This window comes from Euleptes europaea, chromosome 8 (genome assembly GCF_029931775.1).
Source record: "Euleptes europaea isolate rEulEur1 chromosome 8, rEulEur1.hap1, whole genome shotgun sequence".
Taxonomy (NCBI): Eukaryota; Metazoa; Chordata; class Lepidosauria; order Squamata; family Sphaerodactylidae; genus Euleptes; species Euleptes europaea.
This window is the reverse complement of record NC_079319.1, coordinates 97,313,334-97,326,389: the sequence shown is the minus strand read 5'-3', so window position 1 is coordinate 97,326,389 and position 13,056 is coordinate 97,313,334.

Genomic DNA, 13,056 nt, shown 5'->3' with positions numbered 1-13,056 from the left:
AAATCCATAGCGATCACTTCCCAGGGTCTAGTGGGGACTTCCAAAGGTTGTAACAGTCCGGGCGGCTTGCCCTAGAGTCTCTTGGCAGCAGCGCATACTGGGCAGCTGCGGATGAACAAATCCACGTCTGATCGTATGCCCGCCCACCAAAATTGCCTTCTCAGTCGATGCAATGTCTTGAGAAATCCAAAATGTCCTGCGGTCTTAGCCCCATGAACCAAATGTAGAACCTCCCTCTGCAGTATCTTAGGCACATACAACTTTGAGTCTCTATACCAATCATCCCCGTGTTCAATCAGAGAAGCCGGGAGGGTTTGTGCGGAGAGTTCGGCTTGGTAACTGGAATGGAGAGATTCCCTGAAAGAGTCTGTTAACTCTTCTACATCTGGCGTTGTGGGCATTGTGCCGGCAGGCTTCTCTGCAGGAGAAGGGGCCGGCGCGGTTGAGGGGGGCAAAGTGGTCGGTTCTCTTGGGCTGACGGGCTGCTGCGTCCAGGGACTCACACTGGACAACTTCATGGGTGGTGGAGTCAGAGCCGGTGAAGGAGGCGAGGGGAGCGAAGTGGACGGAACGACCCTCCTTTGTAAGGTTGCAAAATCACGTCAAAGAAAACAGTATCCTCAACATCACTCACCATCTGCGGAGCAGCGGGCCGGCTGGGAGCCGAGGTCTGCTGTGTCGCTCCGTCACCCGCAGACCCGTCTCGTTTTTTGGCTACTCCTGGTTCCTTGGCGCATCGAGGTTTAATGCTACGGAAGTCCACTTCTCCTCATCCTCGGACGACAATGCAGCATCTTCGCCTTTGACAGCTGCGTTTGTAATCCGGGACCCCGTTGGGTCAGCATTTGTAATCCGGGATCCCAACGGATCGGTGATTGGTGTGATCTCCGGGGGCTGTTCCACACAGAGAATGAGTGCTAGTGGAACCGCACAGCCTGAGTCGGTGGGTCAGCTCCCCGGAGTGCTTTTGTGTCGGTTGCCGCATCCCCGCAGTGCGCTCTCCAGGCGAGGGTGTTGGACAGTCCATTCTTGGCGTGACGGGCAGGCTGCAGCAAAGTGTCCCATGGCACCACAAACGAGACAAGCTCCTCTGAAAACGTTCTGCCCTCTCCGGGAGGGGCACGGTCGGTCTCCGTGGTGGCTGAGTGGGCACCCTGGTTACAGTGCGGCTTAGTTTCTGTCCCCCTTCCTTCGCCCTATGCCGCATCAGGGAAAGGGACTGTCAGCGGCTTTCCACCTCCTCTACAAACATAATCCACTCTTCGAGATTTGGGGAGTCCCCCTGCATGTATGCCCAATACAGGATGTCAGGGTGCAGTCCCTCCCGAAAACATTGTAGTTGGGTAGCTTCACTCCAATCCGCAATCTTGCTTGCCAGCCGTTGGAATTCGCTAGCATATTCTCGAACTGAAGATGCCCCTGGGCGTAGTTGCAAAATAGCAGCTTTAGCCTTCTTCCCCCTGAAAGGGTGATCAAAGAGCCTCCGCAGAGCCTGCAAAAAGTCATTCAAACTCCGTACGGATCGAGTCCAGAGATCAAACTGTTGAATCATCCACTCTGCTGCCGGGCCTTCCAGGAGGGACGAGACAAACCGAATCCGACTGTCCTCAGTTGAAAAATGTATGTCCCTGCTCTCTCCTGAAGCTATCCACTTGATGCAAGAAATAGGGCAGATTCTCAGCAGTGCCATTAAAAGTCACTCTCAAGTCTCTGTGCAGGGCAAAATGCCGGAGCACGGGTTGTGGCCACGGCTGCATGGGCACCCCTGGTAGCGCAGGCAATGCCCCCCTGCCTCCAGGTGGCGGTACTACTGGTTGCCCCGGCACCGCGGGCGGAGGTACCACTGGCTGCGGGGGCACCGCCGGTGGTGGTCAACAATACTTAAATAGGTCCAAGAATAATAAAAATAGTACTTTTTCTTTGTTTGTAATGGTTCCTTCCAGTATTATGTCAATTATCAATTGTCCCAGATTCTGAGTGTTTACATCCAAGGGCACGACACCCAAGTCCAGTATTTCCAGTTCTTGCAGATTACATAGGATACTTCTTGTTCCAAAAATCAATGAACAGCATTCATTGCTGAACAAAGAGTTTCTGTGTACGTTTCCTGCTGGTAACTTGCTTTAAAGTTGCAATTTTATCCATAATTATTACAACCAGGTTGGTTTTTAATCTTTTAAGATCTAGTTTGTGGGATTTATTTACTTTAGTGGGGAGAAAGACAGGGCATAAATAGGGACCCAAATGGGCTTACACTGTTTTCCTCTCCCCCATTTTATCCTCACAGTAACCCTATGAGGTAGGTTAGTCTGAGAGTGTGTGACTGTCTCAAGGTCACCCAGCGATCTTCCATGGCAGACCAGGGATTTGAACCTGGTCTTGTTGCATTGCAGTGGTAGTCTCCATTAGTTCGCGGGGAATAATCCTGTGCTACAGTCTGACACTCTAACCGCTCCACCATGTTGACTCTCAAGCTGCTGCAAAGAACCATTGCTGGCTCATTAGTGGCACACCCGTGGCAGAATAAATAAAACACATCTATTACTGGTGTATTCGGTCTGTGCATATGAACAGACGTTCACTTGATATTTGATTGCCTATACTGAGCCTATACTGCCCTGACCTGGATGGCCCAGGCTAGCCTGATCTCGTCAGATCTCAGAAGCTAAGCAGGATCAGCCCTGGTTAGTATTTGGATGGGAGACCACCAAGGAATACCAGGGTTGCTGTGCAGAGGAAGGCACTGGCAAACCACCTCTGATAGTCTCTTGCCATGAAAACCCCAAAAGGGGTCGCCATAAGTTGGCTGCGACTTGAAGGCACTTTACACACACACACATACTGAGATGGGCTTTTTGGTGGCCTTGGTAACTATTCAGTTGACTGCTGCAAAAGGGAAAAGCACAATATATGCAAAGATCCACTGATGACCATCTGTGGGCCAAAAATTCATTACGATTGCCTTCTTGCCATCTGGAAGCAGCACAATCAGACTACCGCATACCATCCCATGGCCTGCTCCTGACACCCATAGACATATGCACTGAAATGTCTCAAAATCAAACCTTGCAAGAAACAGAAAAAGGCTCTAATTAATTCCGTAACTTAGTAGACAATTTTTTTGCATAATTAATTTATCATTAGCTTAAGAAACAGAACCCTTGACATCTAGTAGCATTTGAAGGTTGCAATGAATGAAATTTCTGCTGAGCATTTCAAGCAGTTCTGTAGGTCATGTTGACCTTCAGCAAGCCCTGTGTACCTTTGGTTATCACGTCAACCAAAGAACCTCATGGGGTTTAGAAGATTCTAGGACATCGAGTTCACACCAGGCCTATCTGGTCATCTTAACCCAGCTTGCCAACCTCCAGGGGAGAGCTGTAGCTCACCCAGAATTACCGCTGATCTCCAGAATACTGAGATCAGTTCCCCTGGAAAAAAAGACAGCTTCTGTGAGCGGACTCTATGACAGCTTATCCCTACTGATCTCCACCGCTCCCCAGGCTCCGCCCCCAAATCCATCCAGAATTGGCTACCCTACGTGCAAACCATAGCGCGCACACAACACCCTCCTATAGCAGCCCTTGGTCAGTAAGTGTTTCTCCACCTTTGATGACTCACTAGCCTAGAACAGACCAACGTGGGCTCAGAGCAACAGAAGTCATGTTGACAGCTAGTGGCTGCTTCTCCTGACCTCACCAGTCCAGTCTTAATGTTCTTTATCCAGCAGTGACATGTCCCCCCTCCCAGAAGCTCCAAATGTGCAGCTCCAGTTTCAGCACTTTAAAAATAGGGTACAGGGAGGTGAAGCCTGAGCAAATTGGCTTGGAAATTCTGACTAATAAATAGAATGCCTCCCAATAACTTCACAAATGTTGTTCCAGTTGCAATTAACAGAGTGTTTATCAATTGGCCATGCTCGTTGAACATATGAACTGGTGTGAGGGCTGGTGATTTATGAATTGCAGGCTACCCAAGGCAGCTAGCTGGTACTCACCAGACCAACAGGGCTGGAGGTGTGGTCGGGCAGACCGGCGCTCAGCCATTCCTAGCAAAGCTTTTGTGGAGAGTGCCGTTGTTCTTGCATCATCCTGAAGGTTTCTTGTCATTCCCTGTAGCTGATGCTGTAGTGGTTGGGAAGCTGCCCATTTTCACCTGGTGCAAACTTAGGTTCCCATTGCCTAGATCAGTTGCCCATGTCACGGTTCGGGCTGTTAAGTGCCTACACTCTTAGAAAGGACCCCTTCCTGAGAAGGAATATGTTATGTTATTCAGTGAGACACCACTAGAATCAACGGTTCCTAGAAACTTGTTATGGTTCCTAGAACATCTGTTGAACACGCCAATAAATTTATAATACTGGACAAGAGTAGAAGTATAATAAAAACACATTTATTTACATTATATAATATATCCTTTTTGGTATCAAAGCCTTAAAATATCATATAAGGCTAGACATCATTAGTCTTAAACATGTTTATGTAATAAAATGTAGCAAGTAATCATTCACACTCTCTATGCCTCCATAAAGGAGTATCTTAGTCAGAATATACTCATATAGTATCCTTAGTGCAATGCACTTTCATTCAGAATATAAAGTTACAGAAATCCTGTCAAAATATGGTAAATTCTTTGGAAAAAGATTTGGTTAGAAGCATCCTAACTTAAATCATTCAAAACATCATAATATTTCAGTACAGAAGACACACTATACCTTGCTGTGTCATCTGTAGTCCTCTAAGAATCTAAGCTCTATGAGAACATATGAAGTTATCCCTGAGTATCTGTATTTTCTAAGTCTTGAATCCTTTAAAGACTTCTATTAATATTCTTAATTTATGAAGAAGACCTCTGATCATCATTAAGATCAGGCATTGTCTATGTACATGCTATGCATATTCTTTTTAGTTTTAGACAGCAATGGTGAATATATAAATACTATGTGTTAGCTTAAAGCTGTTTAAAGTTTCTTTGGCTGTGCCAATCTGTGTATGCGCTGTACAATGTATCAGCATTGTGCATATCTCACAGAGTACAGAGAGTCTCTTTTCCCTTCAGGAACATCTCTGGTCTCTTGCTCTGAGGAGATTCAGAAGTCCCTCTGTTAAGTAGAGGACGTTCTGACACAATCTCAGAGGTCTAGCTATTAGCCCTGTGTTCAGGATGCTCTTTAGCATTGGTAAGCCAAATAGGTTTAGTTTGTACGAATTCATAAATCCAATGGACTCTCAGTTTTCCAATATATGGAAAGATCACTGCACTTAGGTTCCCATTCAAAGAACAGGAATTCTAAGAGTCTCTATCCTCTTCTAGGAATAGAGCACAAGAAGACTGTAAGTAAAATATGTTGAAATATCCAGATCTTGATACTTCAAGATACCCCAGAGAACTGCTGTCCACGCAAGGATCAGAGTCTCAATGCTTTACATCTCAGGCCTCTGAGATGGAGAAATGTTACTTCAGACAGCTGCAGTCTGCCAGCAATAACACTCTGAAGTACTGGCTGTACTGTGGCTGTATTTATACTGTTTCTAAACTCATTAAGAGTAAAGAGAAATCTTTTATCCCTCTTTCTTATCCATCAAGAGGGTTACCTTTTATTCCCTCTATCAGATATCAGGAGCAGTGCAGTAATGGCTTAGTGGCAGCTGTTCAGTTCCCCATAACCATATATGGGCGTCCTTTCCTTTCAGTCCACTTTGCTTAAAGTATAAACACTCATTTCTGAGTTTCATGATCACTTTATATACTTAATTGTTATACCATCCTCTTCGTTAGGACAATACACATTAAATGAGACTACTTAGAAATCTGTAGCACAACATTTAACTATATAACTCATAAAACACAATTATTGTTTACATTTGTCACTTGCAAAGTGACATTGTTTACATTGGTCAGTTGCATAGCCTTGAGCGAGATTACAGAAGAGCAAGAAAGCATATTACTCATATCTTTGAGAGAACTTTAATGCCTTTAAGCTATAAAAAGCAAAGTTTAAGCTATTAATGCACTCTCAGTACATTAAGATATCAAGTAGACCTTGAGGAGGGCAAAACTGTTCTGTTTTTGATATACAGCTGACAGCTGAGTCAGAAAGGTGATTTTAGTCACATCTTACTGATAGATAAGGAAAGGTGCTCTGCTCTGCCCCTTCAAGGACAAGACCAGGGTAACTTGTTTAGTTAGCTCTTGATAGAGCTGACCTTGAGAGAATTCTGCCAGTCTGTTCTAAGGACATTTGCATTACACAAGCTTTACACAGACATTACAAAAACCTCTGCAGTTTGTGGCTCAGCTTACATGTTATATTCAAGCTCTATATGGAATTACATGGAATTAATTCTGCACATGTTCACAAAATACCATATTTATGTCAGAGACCATGACACCCACAGCTGCCTTGTGATATTCTGAGTGGTTTTAAACTAATTCAGGAATCCTGTGGCAGGGAGGGGCTGGAGGGCCACCTACATGGAGAACCCACTGCTCTCTGGCCTGTGGAAGGTGCCACGCTCAAGTGGAAAAGCTCTTGGCTAGCAGGGCTTCAAAAACACAGCTAGCTGGGCAGGTGGCCTGTCTCTGTGTCATGTCCCAGGGCCAGAGGCGGATGAGTGCGATCAGGAGAGGTCCAAAGTCAAAGCCAGGTGATCTATAGAGTCCAGATCAAAGTAAAAAAATGCCATCCAAGAGAAGAGTCAGGGTTCAGTCCAGAGTCAGAGGCACGTAGGGTTCAAAACTGGGCACAGAGTGGTAACCCACTTTCCCACACCTGCCTGGATGCAAGCACCTGCTTAAATAAGTCTAGGAGGAACCAGCTGCTGACAGCAATGGGGATAATGAGCTTCCTCTGGCAAGCAGTTCTGAGTCAGAGGAACCAGCATGTAAGCAAACAGGTCGCCTATCTCCCGGACTGGTCATGGCACCCGCAAACAGTCTACGTGTGCGCCCTGTTCCAGCCGTGCGCCTGCCCTAAACGCTACAGGGAAGGCATGCGCACACGCCAGCAAAACTGACACGACCACTCCTGTGCGTTCCGAGCCGCCGGCAGCTGAGAGACTGAGGCCAGGGCAACCTCCAGAGAGCCTGAGAGATGCCATGTTCCTGGTCACCTCCGTTCCAGCAGAATGTCAGAGAAAGTGCACAGGCACGTAGCCGTCATCTGCATTTCCCCTCCCTTGCAACATCGAACTGCTTAAGCTAAGCCATTCAGAGACATTAAGATAACGATGACTCGTTCTTCCAGCTATGTGAAATAGTGATCTCTGGACATTATTTTTGTTTGGGATCGTTAAGATCATCAGCAAGAATCTCCCAGTTCCTCCCAGGTTGCACAAGCCACTGGAATTAGAATAGATTTCCAAATTCTAATCTCCACACCCCGGTAGCCGGACATTAAGTCTTTTGTCACCTTTTGTCACCTGGGAACCTTGGAGGGGTAATCCTATCACCCCGCCCCCAGAGAAACAGTATATCTGGGGTTGCCCACTGCCATAATGTTACCTTAGGTCTTTCCTGGCATCTTTGCCGTTACTCTGTTGGTTTAGGTTTTGCGCAGCCTGACCACGCTCCCTCCCGCCTCGCTGGCCGAGTCTACGGGAACCCCTTGCCCTCGCCCTCTCTTTATTTTCTACTGACTTAGTCTAGTGGAACTTGGGACAACTGCTCTACTGCAAAGGTGAAGTATTTCCCCACCAACGATCTCCTGCCACATTGGCATCTGTCCTTGCTCTACTACCTTTTGTTTTCTTAGATTCTCTGTATGTTTGTGTTGCACCATTGGATGCTTGACTACATAAACACTATTAATTTGGAATCCCTTTGCCTCTGTCATTATTCAAAGGTGACTCTGGTATACAAAGGTTGCACCCCGCTTTATAAATATTATAGTTTCCGATTGCTCAGCTAATTTCCCCGTTTATAGAGCAATTCGGCTAACAAGCAACAGCTGGAGGAGGCTCATTATCCCCATTGCTGTCAGTCAGCAGTGCTCTTCATTGTGCTTGCAACCTAGCACTCCTCCTATGCTCTAGTCTAGTAGGAATGATCTGCACTTTTGGTGTCGCTGCATCAGAGGCTGTGGAGGGCTGCTGTCAGACGCAGGTGAGTCCCGTGCTCTGGATGGATGTAGGCACGGGGAACATCCATCCATCTCTGCCTGCTGTGGCTCTTCCCTTCCACAACCTGCAGCTTCCAGGTCCTCTTCCTCCAAGGAAGCCTCAGCAGGCTGACTCATAACACTCTGTACCCAGGCAACCTGATCCAGGTGCTTCTGAGGTCGGGCTGGCTGGCCTGCCTGCCAAAGACAGGCCACAAAGATACTGGTGAGACCAAACTTAGAACAAACAGCCCCAGTAACTCCCCTCTGCCCCTGAAGCTGTGATCCTGCGTACCTCATGCTCTTCTCCTTTGACCCTCCTCCAGATCAGCTGAGAGCCAGCGTGGTGTAGTGGTTAAGAATGGTGGATTCTAATCTGGAGAACCGGTTCAATTCCTCACTCCTCTGTATGAAGCCAGCTGGGTGACCTTGGGCCAGGCACAGTTCTCCCAGAACTCTCTCAGCTCCATCTACCTCACAGGCTGTCTGTTGTGAGGAAGGGAAGGTGATTGTAAGCCGGTTTGATTCTTCCTTAAGTGGTAGAGAAAGTCAGCATATAAAAACCAACTCTTCTTCTTTGGAGACAGATTTTGATAAACATCTTGAAGTGGGCATTTTAAAGGGTCTCAATTGACCACAATCCTCAAAAGACTTGATCTGTTCTAGAGCATTCACACTGAAGTCCCATACGGTGTGCAATTTATAGCCATTCGGTAACTAATTCTGAAGTATCCATTCTGCTCTTTAACTTTGACCCTTTTGGTCTGCATCAGTTGTTACTATTTCAGATGCACACTCAACAAAATATAGCTGAACTGATACTGGAGGGGGAGAAAATACCTGTGTGTGTCGCCACATGTGACATGTTTCTTGTTTTGTAATGTCAATGCTCCAAGTTAATGTAAATTAACTGTGACCTTATGGCGATATTTTCACACCTTCATTCACCCAATTGGGAAGGTGCTATACACATTTGCATTCCAAATCTGTAGCCCTGGAGTAGAAAATAGCCATCAGTCAAATGTTACAAAATATATGGGAGATTTGGCTGCATATCTGAAAGAGGGCCATAATATAGCCCCAGTGCCTATTTAATTTTTCAGGGATCCCTGTCTAGCTAAAGCTGGCAGTTAACCAAGTCCCACAGGAAGTAATTGGTCTTCCTCAGGTTTCAAAGAGAATTTGTTACCAGCAGCCTTAGCCAAATTGGAGCCTTTTAAAAAAGCTAAGCCAAATCAGGTTTTGTCATAGCAAAGCCAAACTTGGCAGGGTCAGTTTTGAGTAAATATAGTCTGAGGAGTATTTGTAGTTATTAAGCAGGTCTTTTGTGTTTTTGTTAGAGGAAGCTATGTTTACACAGAGAGTAAGCACACAGGAAAAATAAGCCAGTGTTACATAAACAACATTCCTCCCATGGAGACCAGAAAAATAAAATATGGAAAGCATTGTCTCATCTAGAAAATAGGACCTCATTTACAACATTTTAATTAAGGTGGTTAATAACTCTGAAATATTCTGCATCATCACCAGATGGTTACAATAGGGTAATGGTACCCTATTGGTATAGTTAAGTTAATCATAGCTATTACCGATTGGTATACCAACAATCATTCCTCTGGTTGTGTGTTTATGTGACTCGGTTGCCCTGGAGTTGCTGTGTTACGCTAGAATTATTTATATGGTGCTTAAAGCTCAAGCCAAACCATGTTTACACACAAGTAAGTCCAACTGATTTCCGTGGAATGCTTAGATTTCTGGAACCAAAAGCAAATGTTTATGCTTTGTTGGTGATGATGTGTTCTGAATCCCAGGGAGCTTAGCCAGGTTTTCCTTTTTCTCAGTACTGTTGTGAAATTTTCGTGCCAGTTTCTCTTTTCCAACTGTTATTGAGCCAGTTTGGTCTAATAAACCAGTTCAGCAGATGTGTTTGCAAGCCAGCTCATTTGTATGGTGAGGTTCAGCACAAGGAACATGGCAACGAATGTGTTGTTACCACGGGTGCAGTAGCAAATTTCCATTTGGTACAGGAGCAAGACTGCACAGTCTTGAATTCCACTGAGTGGTTGGGAATCATGTCAAGGAGGGACGAGGATGGGCTTTGTCTGTTGTACCTCCCCAGTTTATTTTGTTTCATCTCCTTTAGTTTCCGTTTCCCCTTCACATTCAAATAAAACTTATTGTTTGCTCTTACTCACTCCCATTCTCTTACTCCATCACCTTCCTCTTCACTTGTTTTGTACCCATTTTCATCCCCTCCATTCAGTTGCTGCCCTTCAGCTCACTAAATCCTAAAATCCTTTATCTCCCTGTTTCAAGCTTTTCTCTCTTTCTATTCCATTCCTACGGTGCATCCTAGCAGATGCTCAACACAGATCAAATGGTGTCCCAGACAAAGACCACATTGCCAAAAGACCTGGAGAAAAAAAAATCCCCATCCCTTCAGCAGAGGCTTAAACTGTGCCTCTTTTAAAGGAACACGAATCTTTTTTCCTCCAGGCGGTTGGCAACCCAACGAGTCATGCTAGTGGAAAACCGGCCAGTTGGCTTCCCCTACTACAAGGGACGGCATTAGCAGCTTGTTTCAATGTGTAGCAAAGGGAATTAGGAAAAGTAATAAGTTTCCACACCATTGCATGAAATGTTCCCCATAAAAGTTAGTATATATTAACAAGCAACGTTTAAACTGGCCCTTCCACTAAATAGCTTTACTAAGGCTTTTTAATGGAGGCTCGGGGAGTCGGGGACAATGTGGCAAACAGTTTTGATAAGAGGCAGCAGGAACAGAGTATCAGTAGCCAAGGCAATCATGGCCTCACCCCCAGAAGTAATTGCATTCAATTAAGAGCCACACTGACATCATAGCTGGGGTAATTAACAACTTGGTGCTTGATTGGAAAAATATGGTCCGGTAGATGTTCAGGCCTGCTGAAAATGTAATTGCTTGTTTAGCACCACAGATATTTAAAACTAGAGCAGCCATTTTTATGGGCAAGGGCAGAATAAATCTCACATTTGTTTAATGACTTGAACACACAAAGCTGCCTTATATCGAGTCATTTGGTCTTTCAGTAGTCTGACTGTTCTTGGTCTCGTCTGTTCTGACTGGCTTCAGCTATCTCAGGCAGAGGTATTTTGCATCACCAACGACCTGATATAAAGCTGATACTCTGCCACTGAGCTACAGCTTGCATTGCCAATCCTGGGTTGGGAAATTCCTGGACATTTTAGGGGTGGAGCCTGGGGAGGGTGGGGTTTGGAGAGGGATCTCATCAGGGTACAATGCCATAGAGTCCACCCTCCAAAGCAGCCATTCCCCCCCCCAGGGGGGTGAACTGATCTCTGGAGTCTGGATTTCAGCAGATCTCTAGGTTCCGCCTGGAAGGTGGCAATCCATAGCCACAGCTCTTCTCTGAGATCAGGGTGCCCCCCCAAGCCCTTCTGGCAGGTTTCTAAGTAAAGTTCCCCCCCCCCCCATATAATGGAGAGAATAGGAGACAGGCTGGTTCTTAACTGTTTAGTGCTGTTTAAGGCAAAAGGATTTGCAGTGCAATGATTTAAAGGCATTTACAGCACTAGGCTTGCAGCCAGTGTTAACTTTTATTGTCAATCCAGGCTTCTTCTGCGTTTCAAAAGCAGCCTGTCTAAACATTGTAGTAGCCTTCAGTGCTTCCCTTTAACCCCTGATATATTTTCAGACAGTGTGTGTGTGAGTGTGTGTGTGTCTGTGTGTGTGTGTGTGTGTGTGCTGGGACCTTAGAAGCATTTAGTATATTGTCTTTGCTCCACTTTTTGACTCCTGGGTTGTATTCCTGGCCCTGGGGCCTCAACAGGCTTCACCCCTCAACCTACTCCACTCGTTCCATCCTTCGACGGGATCTGTACCTTGTCAGTATTTATGACTTTCCAGAGTTGACAACTGTAATTGTAATATGCTAATAACAGTGAAGCCAGTAAATATGTTTTGAGTTAAACATTTTCCTAGGGAAAATGTTCTGCAGCTATTTTGAGAATTTCATGAAATCCATCGTTTGCAATCATGACCGAATCACGTGGATGTTCAGTTGACTTATTTTACATGAGTGACTGATAAACATAGTTGAAATGAATGTTTGTTTGTTGACAAATGTAGCATTATAAAATGCTTCCCATCCCAATGTAGCATATTTTATAAATCAGACAAAAAAGTTACAGTAAAATCAAACTCTGTGAATGCTGGTATTTATCAGGAATTATTAATGTCCCTCTGGTTTCCTTATATAATTTTTCTATTTACCATGCTCCCCGTTTCCCCCCACCCCCACACTTGGCCACGCTCCCCCCCTTTCCCAGACTTTGACAGATGGTCATCGTTGTGCTTCCCTCCCCCCCCAGTAGAGCTCCGGCCGTCCAGTGCAGGAACTTCCATCCAAGAGGGCTGGCAGCCTTGGGGGCGAGCCTTGGTGGTGAGCACTCAGGAGACCAAACCGCTCGACTCCACTTTCATGCAACCGAATGTATGGGGAGTTTTGCCTTGGATTTGCCACTCTCTGGATGCACATTTTCCCCATCCGAATTCTCAAAAGGCAACAATAAGCCCCCAAAGCAGAGTTTTGAGCATTTGGATGGGGAAATGTGCATCTAAAGAGTGGCAAACCCAAGGCAAAACCTCCCATGCATAAATGGCCAAACACTCTCCTTTCCCTTCGCAGCATGCCGATCCATCCAGCCTTAGAGGGAGGCTGTCCCCCGGGTGCAATCCCCTAAACCAGGGGTTGGCAAACTCATTAGTCAAAAGAGCCAAATATCAACAGTACAACGATTGAGATTTCTTTTGAGAGCCAAATTTCTTAAACTTAAATGATATAGGTAGGTACACTGTTTATTAACTTAATAAACTTTAAAGTTTTAAGTCTTAATTAAACTATAGGTACACTAAATAAAACTTGATATCATACTTAATAGTGATCTTATTTATTGAT